Below are 12,693 nucleotides of genomic sequence, written 5' to 3'. Positions count from 1 at the left end.
GGTAAAGTGGGTGCACTTGCCAGGTCGACATGGCTGTTTAAAACTGCAGAAACAGACACTCTAATGGAAAGTCTGAGACATGTTTACAGGGCTACTCATGTGGGTTGCACAATCAGTGCTGCAGGCCCACTGATAGCATTTGATTTACAGGCCCTGGGCACACATAGTGCACTACACTAGGGACTTACTAGTAAATCAAATATTCCAGCCATGGATAAACAATCATAATCACAATTTACACAGGGAGCACTTGCACTTTGGCACTGATCAGCAGTGGTAATCTGTCCAGAGTACCAAAACCAGCAAAAACTAAATCCAGCAGACTGTCAAAAATACAGAAGGCAGAGGCAAAAAAAAAAAAGGGAAACTACACAAATGATGCCAGGCGTAACACCGAGGATACTGAGAATTTTACACTAAGTGAAAGTGAGGATGAGGGTGTGGCAGTGAGGAGATCAAAGAGAACAGGAGTTCTCTGTTGCGGGTACTCTTCATCTGAATGGAGAAATGCTGCAAATGATGGAGAGAGAAGGTTTTGGGAACTTTGAGGTAATGCTACAGATCCAACTGAACCTCCTTGAACTGAACATTGTGTTTAAATTTGATTATGAAGTTCCTGTGCTGCTGGATAGACTGAGACATTTCATTCTGGATGTAATTATTAGTGACTTTGAAGTGTGCATATATTAGAGACATTTCAAAATCTTTGAAAAAGAATATGTAAGCCTGAGTTGAAGAAGAAAGTAGGGTTATCTTTTAGAAGAACACAGATTAGGGATAAATTAGTCTCACAAAGATTTGTATAAACTTTGTTAATCAACATTCAAACTGTATTTGCTGCTTTGCACAGGTGGAACTGATGGAGAAATACTACGTTGCTTCTGCATTTAACCGTAAAATAGATCAAGCTTTATAGAAATAATAGAAGCAAATAAGCAAAGTAGGAATAGGTACATAAAATTGTGCTGATTTACTTGTTTTCCTTGCAGTAGTAGTAGTGCTGGTAAAAGGAGCATTTTCCCCTGCACCTTTTCTAGAGAAAGAGTTACCTCCGACTATTTCCCCACAACCATTAAGCCCTACAGGTAGTACTAGATGAAAAGGTATTACACATGGATGATTCAAGAAGAGATTACTCTGCAAATGAATATTGCATGTTGCATTATGAGTATATCAATTCAATGAATGCAATGGATTGCTAGGTGTGTACTTAATTACCTGCTTCTGTGTCAGAAGGTGTTATATGCCATCATATTCCTTTGACTTATGGAATTTCTTGCAGCCTTTTGTTGAGCATATTTTACAATGAGGTAAGTTTCCAGTATTCGTTTTTTAAATTATGATATAGTACTTCCAGAAGTTCCTTTGTTTAAAAACCTGAACAAGAATCCTTATTTTAAAGGTACATAAATAGCATGAACACTGCATATGCATACAGACACAATTTAACCTGTTCAATTACAGATATAGTGAGGAAATCCCTACATTTGTAGAAGACAGAAGAAGGGAAGCCCAAATTCGAGACAGACAAAGATCTCAAAGCGCAATACAGGTAGAATAAATAGGAGATTGAACATCAGGTAAAGGGAACTTGACCTGCTTCAACTTTGGAAAGGTGTGCATACATATTGATCAGAGTTACATAGACCCGTTGTTTATACAGCAAAGTGATTGTGAGCATGTTTTTGATGTTATGGGGAAAAGTGTGTTCTTTTTGGGTGGAAAAGTTCCTGTGATTCCTGGAGTGTACTTTATTTCTGGACAGTATGCTTATTTTAAGCTGCTGAAATAATGGCATGGTATGTGTTACATTGCAATAGTGCTTCTGAAGATCTATCATGGGGAGCATTTTGACACTCCTGTGAGGAATACCAAATTGAAGGACTAGAGGAGGTGTTAGTGCTGCAGAAACAGTGGGAGGCAAATGTGGTCTATTGATTCCCTCAGTAGTGGTGATTCTCAATGTTCTGAAAGTTAGAAAGCTGTCTACAATAGTAGATAAATTGACTACTAGCACAATGCATTCCTTATTGACTGTGAACACAGAGATGGTAGCAATAAGGTCTATGGACTTGCATTACACATGTTGCTCACAAAAGAGGGCTGTGTCTGTTGAATTCTGAAAATTAAACAATGTTGTACTTACATCCCAGACAAAAGCAAGGACCTGGAAAGCTATATTCTGAACATTTCTGGGTTGATAAAGGATTTGAAGGAGCTTGAAGCGACAGGTGCATGGGAAACAATTGGAAATTGTTTTTCTGCTATAGGTAGATGGTTTGGAGACTTAGGAAGGGGAATTGTAAGCTTTATTTTGAAGCCCCTAATGGTTATTGCCGTATGTGCTATAGTTCTGATAGTGGTGTATAAAGTGTTCCAGAGAATGAAGCCTGAAAAGCAAAGAAGAGGAAGAGAGCGGATCTTAAGTTGGAAGCTAGCTAGTGTAAATATTATGACAACATGAAGTGTCTGGAGGAGTCTAGACAGAAGCTGATGAAAATGACATGGTTCTATTGAGTCTCATTCGAGAAAGGAATAAGCCTGTGATAACTTAATTTAATACATCATCAGAGGAGGAGGGTTGAGAGAGCATAATTTGGCTGTGCCATTATGCATTTCAGAAATTAAACAAAAATGTAATCAGCTGCAGGTATAACGTGTCAAAATGTATTCACGTAAACGGGGTGCACTGAAAAGCCATTTAATCAAAGTGTTCTTATAAGTAGAAATGTAGAAAAGTCATATGCAAGACACTTGTCTACAATTTTAATCAAATGTACTGGTACTATAGTATCTTAGTTATATATATTCATAGTTATTCTTCATTCAATGTGCTTATGAGAAATGCATGCATAAGCATGTATTCGAACGTGCATTGAATTCTATGTTAGGTTGACTGGAATTAAGGCCTGGAATGTTTTTCTGTGTTAAGCCTTCAACTGAGAGTTTTGCTCTTGATGCATATTTCTTTATTTGAAGGTGCATCTGCCCATGTTTCCAGTTAATGAAGAGCTTATTGTAAGTTTTAAATAAAGGGGTATTTGAAGACAGGTTGCCAACGATGAGGAGTGTTAACGAGGAGCTGTGAAGAAGAACTCCCATCCAGATTCCTGGACGCACGAGTGATCCAAGGTCATCCTGATGCTTGGTCCAAGTGATGAAAGGCTTATGGGAGTTACACATTTCAAACTGTGCACGGTTTGTGGAAAGCTACCACTAATGACGTCAGCTGATGAAAGTTCTGCAGAGATTAAAGTGATGTTTGGTTAGTTAGAAACACAAATTCCTGTTACCCTTTGCCTAAATGAACTCTTAGAGACTTATGGGCTGATTTGAGAGTTCCTAGCGCCTCCTTACGCTACATTAGAGTAATTTTTTTTTACACTAATGTGGCCCAACAAAGCCAAAATCAAGCACCAAATATACAGTGGTGCAATGCATGTATTGCATCACTTTGTGACCATTTGTGTTACATTATGCCTACACCAGGCATGATTTATGGAAAGGGGGTATTCCTCCATTGGGGGGGGCTGAAAAAATAGCACAAAGAAATCTAAAATATTTCTTTGCGTCATTTATTTTGGCATTTTCAACACCTGCTCAGAGTAGATATTAAAAGGACGCACACCATTGTTTTTCATAGGCCTCAATGGGCTTTGCAGGATTATCGTCAAATATTTTTACACTAATCCGGCAAAGCTCCAAACTAGTGACAACAATTTTGACGCTAGTTCCCATAACTACCGCCATGGTGCGCCATATTTTAGATAGAGTGCACACATAGCAACGTTACGGTGGATCTAAGAGGTGCAAGGAAAGTGACGCTGCACTGGGTGCAGCACCACATTCCTTAAACCAGGCCCTTAGAGAGGTACAGAACTCTTTTATGTGGTTGGCTGATGTGGCTTTATGCTACACACATCTCTCATTTGCAGAATTTCTACTGAGGTTTCTGTGATACTGACACTACTGATTTATTTCCTATTTCATTAATTTGGAGAATCTTTAGGTTTCTCTTAGCTTATTAGAACACATTTCTTTAGATTCAATGGTTAGGCAGGAACATCAAAGTTTGTATTCTGATCATCAAGTGCTTTTTAATCTTTCGCATTGTCACTACTGAGATTCTGGCCTTATGCTTGTATGATTTAATCTGATTCAACACTATAATTCACCTTTGTTGATTCTGTACTTATATAGTATTTTTTGAGACTCATTTACATAAGTCTGGCATTGAATTTGTAATAAATCCTTTGCACTTTAATTTTGCCTCTGAGAGTCAATGTGAGGCCAAATGGTTTACACTGTAAATTAATTGCAATGTTTTAATGCTTCTCTCCCTACTCCTGGAAACTTCTAAAAAGATTAATCAGACCTAGAAAATTAGTAAATCAGCCAGATGCTGGATCAATAGTTTATTATGAACGTGGGTGAGGATCATTGAAATGGTTATTAATTGTGGGATTTCTCAGTACATGAGTTTGTGTTTGGCCATCCAGGGTTGAATGGATAATATGCAGCCCCAGATTCAAATCTGGAGATGAGAGGATAAATAAGTATAGGACAAAACATATCTCTATATTTAAATGTAATTAAGAAATCTGAAGCAAGCTAATATGCTCCAAAAATAGAATGAATGTATACAGTAAAGAGGAGAAGGACCTGGAGACCCTTTGAGGATCTAGGAGCCAGAAGAAGGAGAAGAAGAAGAGGGATGTGAGAATGTGGAAGAGGCAAAAGGTGGAAATCAGAAGAGGGAAAATAAACCAGAACCCACGTACATTGGTTATTATTTATTTTATTGTGAATATATTCCTTAAAAATGAAAGATGAAAGAATATATGCTGCAGCCTAAAATTAATTGGGGTGGAACATAGTGAACACCTATTTCAGAAATGTCATAAAAAGACCTCATCTGTTTGAAAAAATATTTAAGTGGAAAGACTAGTCAATATCAAGGGGTTTAAATGGTAGAAAGAACTCACTCATAGAGAGCAGGAAAGCCAGCTGTAGAACGCTAAGGGGCGTATTTATACTCTGTTTGCGCTGCATATACATCATTTTGTTTTATGCAAATGCGTCACAAACTTAACTCCATAGACACGTCTGGCATCAAAATATTGGAGTTTGCAACATGTTTTTGGACGTGTGAACCTACCTTGCGTCAATGAGATGCAAGGTAGGCGTTCCTATCCAAAAAATGCTGCTATCCACAGAGCGCCATATTATCCCCCCATACAAAAATGATGCACTGGTGGGATGTGGCCCCAAATAATGGCCCTAAACTTGCTTACTGCCATATTTAACGCCTGGTGCGCATGACTCCAGTCTTTTCTAAGACAGGAGTCATGTTTTAGGGTGGTTGTGCGCCTGGAAATGATGCAAGGCTGGTTAGCAGCATTTTTTAGCTCCTAACTAGCCTAAAGTCATATTTTGACGCACAAACGCACAAACGCCTAACCTCATACCGCCACCCCCATCTGGCTAGCTTCATTTTTGTTGATGCTAGCCCAAGCTTAGCGCCGGCTTGCGTTATTCCATTAATAAGGTGCCTGGCTGGTGCTCAGGAATGGCGCAAGCCAACGGTAAACTTTTTGGTGCAATACTGCATTAGCTGAGTTTTGTACCAAAAAGTTTAAATATGCCCCTAAGTTACTTATAAACCTTGAAGAGAAGAGAAGACGATTTTTGGAAATTGCAATGAAGCAGCAAATAAATACAGACTTTTTTAATGCATGACGGTTCAGTAATTAAAGTTCCTTAACTCAAGCCCACAGAGAAGCAGTGGGGTAACGCAAAATGATGCCTACCCCACCCCCTGCATAGTGTCAGCAAGACCCCTTAGTCTTCTATATCTCGCAAATCTTCTTTGGCCTTTGTCGGAATGGGGCCCCTGAATGGTTGAGAATGGTTGAGAGAGAGCCCTGCACGAGAGGTACAGGGGGCTGTATTACGACCCTGCGGAGAAGTCTATGTAGCATTGCATATGACAATCAATGTAAAGATGGAATGACAAAATTTTTCTAACAAATTCATTCATGTTCCTTTACTCTTTCAACTGCATACCTCTATTCGCTTTTTCCTTGCTTTTTCCCTGTCAACGTTTTTTTTATTTTTGTATTATTTGACTCTTCTTAATCGTGGTACAGCACTTTTCACTAATTTAAAGAATATGTGTGTGTGTTGGTGAGTAAGTGTGTGTGTGAGGGTGTGTGTGGCTGCTTATGTTTGTTGCGTGTGTACTTGCATCTGTAAACTTGACTATCAAAAACTTTTGAGTCCTGGTTATGTTTCAAACCTCTGAGTATGGGAAATTCCAGAGAAATAAACTGTAAAATGTACAGAGGGACATGAAAAGTGTTTTGCTTGTCAATAATTACCTTCTGGAAAATAATTGTTTCTTATGCATTAACTGCCACTTCTGGTCAAGATTGGAACCTGTCATTACATTAAATGGAAACAGGTGTGGGGAGATCTCATTCTTTTTTCTGTAGATAGCAATTATGGTCATGCTTCTTCCGGAACAGCAATAAAGCAATACTGTAGAGAAAAAGGTAATTGTTTTCTTTTTTCAGTGTAGCGAAAATTTGGGATTTTTTAAATCACGGAAATTGGTGGGCATTTGAGTTTCCCTCCATTTGCCATCCCATATGAGTGGGATCGGAAACAAAAGTTCTCAAGGCCCTTCTTTTTTCCTCCAATCACTATTTTGTCAAGGTCGACAGATTTCATGTTCAGAATGTAAAATAGCATATCAGTGAAGAAAAATCGCAGATTATCATTGCGTCCTGTCATACCACACCACTTGCAAAATCAACAATCGTCTAGCTTTTTTTTAGGAAACTCCTTTTTTTTCTTTCATTTAAAACGAAAAGCAAGTGTATCAGGCAGGGCCGACTTTAGAATGGTGCAGGCCGCACTGGGGTCTGACCTGGAAGGAAGGGGCACAGAACTGGAGAGGTGGGGTTGCAGTGGTTAGCAATAATGTAGGATTTAAAAGCACCTGCACCTGCTGCAGACTTCCTCCTTGTGTGTACAGCTTTCAGGCAGCAATACAAATGTCATGATAAGTCTTGTGAAAAATGTTCCTGCTAGAGAGAAGTCGGAAGTTTGTCTAATGGTAGTTTTGAGTCGCCATAAAGTAGCACAGAGGGTTAATATGCCTGCTGCAAAGAACAGATTTGTATTTTAGATTGTAGCTGACTGAATTATTAAAGCTAATCTATACCAGTGCTTGAGTCCAATGAGTCTTTATTTGCATGATTAGTTAAAATCTTAGCAAAAGGAGGGGAGAGGGGAAAAGAGAAAGCAAATAAAAATACATAAACTCTTCAGAATGCATAATTAAAATCAACCCCGCTAAATTTCAACACATATACTTAACACTTTACATAATTCTTTTAAAACTATTGAGTGTAAAGTCCCTATGAAGTGCTGTAATATTTAAATCCATTAAGCTATAATGTGCAGGTGAAAGGGAAAGCAGACAAGAATACATAAACTCTTCAGAATGCATAATTAAAGTCAAGTGTGCTGAGTTTTGACACATATACTTGACGCTTTACACGAATCCATTAAAACATATTGTACATATAAAATCCCTATAAAGTGCTGTAAGATTGAAATCCATTAAGATATAAAATGGGGTGACTTTACTGAAACAGTACAGTTTCTATAGAAGAGATGGCTAAATCATCATAATATACTAAAAGACTTCAATATTATTAAAATATTTGGAAACACAATCTTTACTAATCGTCTTCAACACACTGTACCCTCAACATCTAGTTTTGGATAAACCAGAGATAACCTATTAGAAGGGTCAAAGACAATGCGTTACAAACATTTTTATATAAGAGAATAAATGGGATCACCATGAAGTGTAAATTTGTTATGAACTATAAAACTTGATTGACACTGAAGGTATAGTTTGAAAAAAGTTATCTGCACCTTCTTTGTTAGATAGTGCCTACACTATACTTTCAACATCTAGTCTTGGATAAGCCAGAGGGAATGTATTAAAAGAGTCAAAAACAATGTGTTGCAAACAATTTTCTATTGGAATATAAATGAGATCACCATGAAGTGTCAATTTATTATGAACTATAAAACTTGATTGACACTGAAGTTATGGTTTGAGAAAAGTTTGCTGCGACTTATTTGTTAGATCATGCCTACACAGTCATACCTAAACAGAACTTCTATGCACGACCTTGCCTTCAATATCACACCTTAATGTATCCAAAAAAAGGAGTTGTAGGAAAATCATAAGCAGCCTGTTAGATATTTAGCACCCAGGGTTACAAATGTCACCAGTTTACAGTTTATTTGCGGCTCGGACAAATCAAGTACTTTCATTACTGCCGGTCAACAAGAGCGGACCCCACTCATAACAAAAACAAGTTTCAACAGTTGACAACAAACTTCTCTTAGGGACGGACAGATGCAAATCAAATGGACCATGTCCTCCGTTTCGGCACCGCATCGCCTGCATACCCTCGAGTCACCATTCTTCCATGCTGATTGGTCCTCTAGAGACAGCAAGGACTTTACTGTATAGCAAGCAGCTGGCTTTTCAAATACGATGTTGAGATCAAATACTGTCCTGGCACTAGTCTGCTATAGTTATTGTTGTGTTTTAAAATGTGCAATTGTAATTTGTCGTTGGGGGTGGGCAGTGTACCTTTATGGAATGCTGGGTGCGTGGAGTTCTGATGACTTCATCGGCTCCTGAGTCAGTTGCTGTACTTGGAGCTGTGAGGACGTTGGTGTTGATGTGGAAATAAACTTCGTGTTCAGGAATATTCCTTCTCTGTTTTTCCCTTCTTTTGGATACAACATAAATTGGCGACGAGCTTCTATCAACACCATCCGGACCCACGTAACTGTTATGATATTTATTTCTTGTCCTCACACTCGTTTACTTCATGGTTATATTAAGCGGAAATCTTTCAGCTGACAGAGTATGCTGGTGTTTTTAAATCTATTTTAAAGCAGATTACAATCTCGTTCAGGTATTTTGTTAAGGACCTTTGCCTGCTTGCACCCGGCGAAGTCCTCTGGTTTCAGTTCCTGTTGCCTAGTTACGCCTGATCAACAAACAGTTTACTCAGAGGAACCGGTTTAACTCTTCTTTGTTGCTGTAGTTAATGCGACATTGGGTTAAGACATCAAGAATATTTTCTTTACAGAGATTGAAATCTACATATTTTTAAACAACGTGGAGCAAATTCTGGTTACTGTAGTGTATGTTTTGGTTTACAAATAGTGATATATAAATCCGCAAATCGTCAGAGGAATTCTGTGTGCCTCTACTGTGTTTATTCACATAAACAAAGAAAACCTGTGCTGGACTTTCTGCACCAGAAAATAAGAATCCACTATCATGCGGACAGGTGCACAGTAATTCGCGCACTCTTCATTTTAAGTGCACCTTGTGGATTCGTACATATTCTGGTATTTATTTCACTGTTGCTATTGGATGGAGGATATTTCTACGCAATTGCGGATCTTTTCAGTGATTCGCACACTTCTATTCTGACTGCGAGAAAATAAGAATCCACTATCACGCGGACAGGCGCACAGTAATTGGCGCACTCTTCATTTTAATTGCACCTTGCGGATTTGTACATATTCTGGTATTTATTTCACTGGTGCTATTGAATGGAAGATATTTCTACGCAATTGCGGATCTTTTCAGTGATTCGCACACTTCTATTCTGACTGTGAATTTACAGTGAAAGTACAAATTGTATGGACATGTGGACTTAAAATGTTATGCGCACAGTGATTCGCACATTCATCTGCTTTTCTGGATCTGCAGACCTGTGAATCTGTTTGCAATATTTCACGCACGTATCACGACTACTCTACATTGAAGGCGGTTGCAGATTTGTACATTGATTCGCACACTTATTCAATTTTTATCTTTAGTGGTGTCTTATAAGTCATATACACGTTCATACAGTGTCTATTCCTCGGTATGCAAACAGCAAATTTGCCACTGGCATTTTTGCCTGAACCCGGTATTCCCATGATAAAATGGCAACACTGGTTCAAGTCTTTTGAAAGTTACTTAGTGGCGATAGATGGGGTAAATTTTTCTGCGGTTCGAAAGAGGGCGATTTTGTATAATTGCCTTGGTACAGAAGGTCAGAGAATTTTTGATCATCAACCCCAAGTGCAACCTTCATACAGTGATGGTTGGGATGTTTTTACTGAAGCTGTAAAGAGGTTAGAAAATCATTTTAAGGATGACCTTAGTATAATAGTTGAAAGACACAAATTTTTTACTCGAAAACAATTCCAACACGAATCGATTGATAATTTTGTAGCTGAGCTTAGGGTATTAGCAGCCACTTGTGAATTTTTAGGACCCCTCGATCAGTACCTAAGAGATCAGTTAGTGGTGAATTGTTATGATTCTAGAATCCAAGAAAAAAATTTATGTTGTAGAAATCCATCTTTGTGTGAAACACTAGAAATTGTTAGAGGCATCGAGCGTTCAGTAACAGCTTCCAGAGAGTTAAGCAAAATGAAAGTAAGTCAGGCAGAAAATGTGAACATAGTTTTACAGAAGTCTAAGACAGTTATGTCGGGCACTCCAGATTTAAAAAAAAATAATGTTAAAAGTTCACTATGCTTCAGATGTGGTTCTAAGTCACATGTTGCCAATTCCTCAAATTGTCCTGCACTGGGGAAAGTGTGCATAAAATGCAGGAAGTCTGGTCATTTTGCTCGTGTATGCAAGCAATCGCAAAAAGTAATGTTAGTTGAGCATCAGCAAGCCATTGACAAGCTGACAGATGGAGGGGAGGTGGACTTTTCAAAAAGATGTGTTTTGATTGTCGATGATATTAATTCTGATTGCAAATTTTCTAAGGATCCAGTATGTGAGGTTAAAATTGGGGAAGTCAAGCTAAGAGTCACTGTGGATTCAGGCTCACCTATATCAATTGTATCTGATACAAATTATCATTCACATTGGAGTAACCTTCCCTTGTCAGCTCCTGACATAAAAACAGTAGCTTTTGATGGTCAAGAAATTGATATGATGGGGTATTTCTTAGAAAGGATTTGTTATCAGCAGAAGACTATTAGTACAAAAATATATGTAGCCAAGAGAGGGTACAATATTCTGGGGTGGAAAGATCAAGGACAATTTGGGATGGTTCTGAGACCGGGTACTGAACGACCTATCACCCTGATTGAGAAAGTGGACATAAAACTTGATACTCTTAAAGATGTCCCAGACAAGCATACTGTGATTTTCAGGGATAAACTAGGCTCTGTAAAAGGTTATGAGCATAAAATAATTCTCAAACCTGATGCGATACCTGTGGTACACAAGGTGCGTAATGTGCCCTTGAGCATCAGAGGGAAGTTAAAGGAGCACCTACGTGAGCTATGTGCTGATGGAATCATTGAATCGACTAATTCGTCTCAATGGGTTTCTCCGATTGTGGTTGCAGTTAAGAAAACGGGGGATTTGCGATTATGTGTGGACTTGAGGTCTTTGAACAAAAATATTCTAGTTGATTGTTTCCCGCTGCCCAAAATACAGGAGTTATTGGCACGATTGGGGGGTATGAAAGTGTTCTCCACGATTGACCTCAAGTCCGCCTATCATCAAGTTGAGTTGAGTAGGGAGTCTCGTTCTCTTACAACATTTGTCACTCCATTTGGGGCTTACAGATTTTTGCAGATGCCTTTCGGTTTAGCTTCCGCAGCATCTGTGTTTCAGAAGCTAATGTATCAATTGTTTGGGGAAGTACACGGAGTGTTGGCATATCAGGACGATATTCTGATAGGCTCAGAGTCTATTCAGGAACACATACACAAACTTGATAAAGTCCTTGAAATTCTGGAAGAGCACGGGATTACGGTGAGAAAAGAGAAATGTAAATTCATGGTTGAGACGGTTGAATATTTAGGTCACACAATTTGTGCACAGGGAATCCTACCCAAGAAGGACTTATTAGGGGCTATTGGAAATGCTCCATCTCCTAATGATAAAGACCAGTTGAGATCCTTTTTGGGTCTTTGTGAGTACTACTCGCGATTTGTTCACAATTTTGCGTATCTGACAGAGCCATTAAGGAAGTTGTTGAGGAAGGGTGAGAAATTTCTGTGGCAGGATGAGCAGGCTCAAGCCTTCTTAGCTCTTAAGACTCTCATAATTGAGGCTCCTGCTCTTCATCCTTTCAATGAAGACGTACCTTCTGTCATTACTGTGGATGCGAGTGGGATTGGCCTAGGAGCTGTTTTAAGTCAAATGATAGGAGGCAAGGAATTTACCATTGTTTTTGCGTCCAGACGACTTTCTGAGGCCGAAGTGAATTATAGCACAATCGAGAGGGAGGCACTAGCTTGTGTTTGGGGTGTCAACCATTTTTCAATGTATGTTTGGGGGAGAGAATTTACTTTGGTAACAGATCACAAGCCATTGGTTTATCTATGGAATGACAAAATTTTCAATAAGACTAGTCCTAGATTGACCAGGTTGTTGGCTAAACTTTATGAGTTTAATATGAAAATGAAACATATTCCTGGGGAGAACAATGGTAGAGCAGATTTTCTTTCCAGGTGTCCGGTTCACAATCCAATTGAGGGGAAGCAAATGGAGGATGAGGATGTCATGGTGGGAATGATAGACGGAGTGTTCGTTTCTGGGGAAGTCATTTCCAGGCAGGT

Source organism: Pleurodeles waltl, chromosome 5 (genome assembly GCF_031143425.1).
Source record: "Pleurodeles waltl isolate 20211129_DDA chromosome 5, aPleWal1.hap1.20221129, whole genome shotgun sequence".
NCBI classification, from domain to species: domain Eukaryota; kingdom Metazoa; phylum Chordata; class Amphibia; order Caudata; family Salamandridae; genus Pleurodeles; species Pleurodeles waltl.
This window is presented reverse-complemented; position numbering follows the sequence as displayed.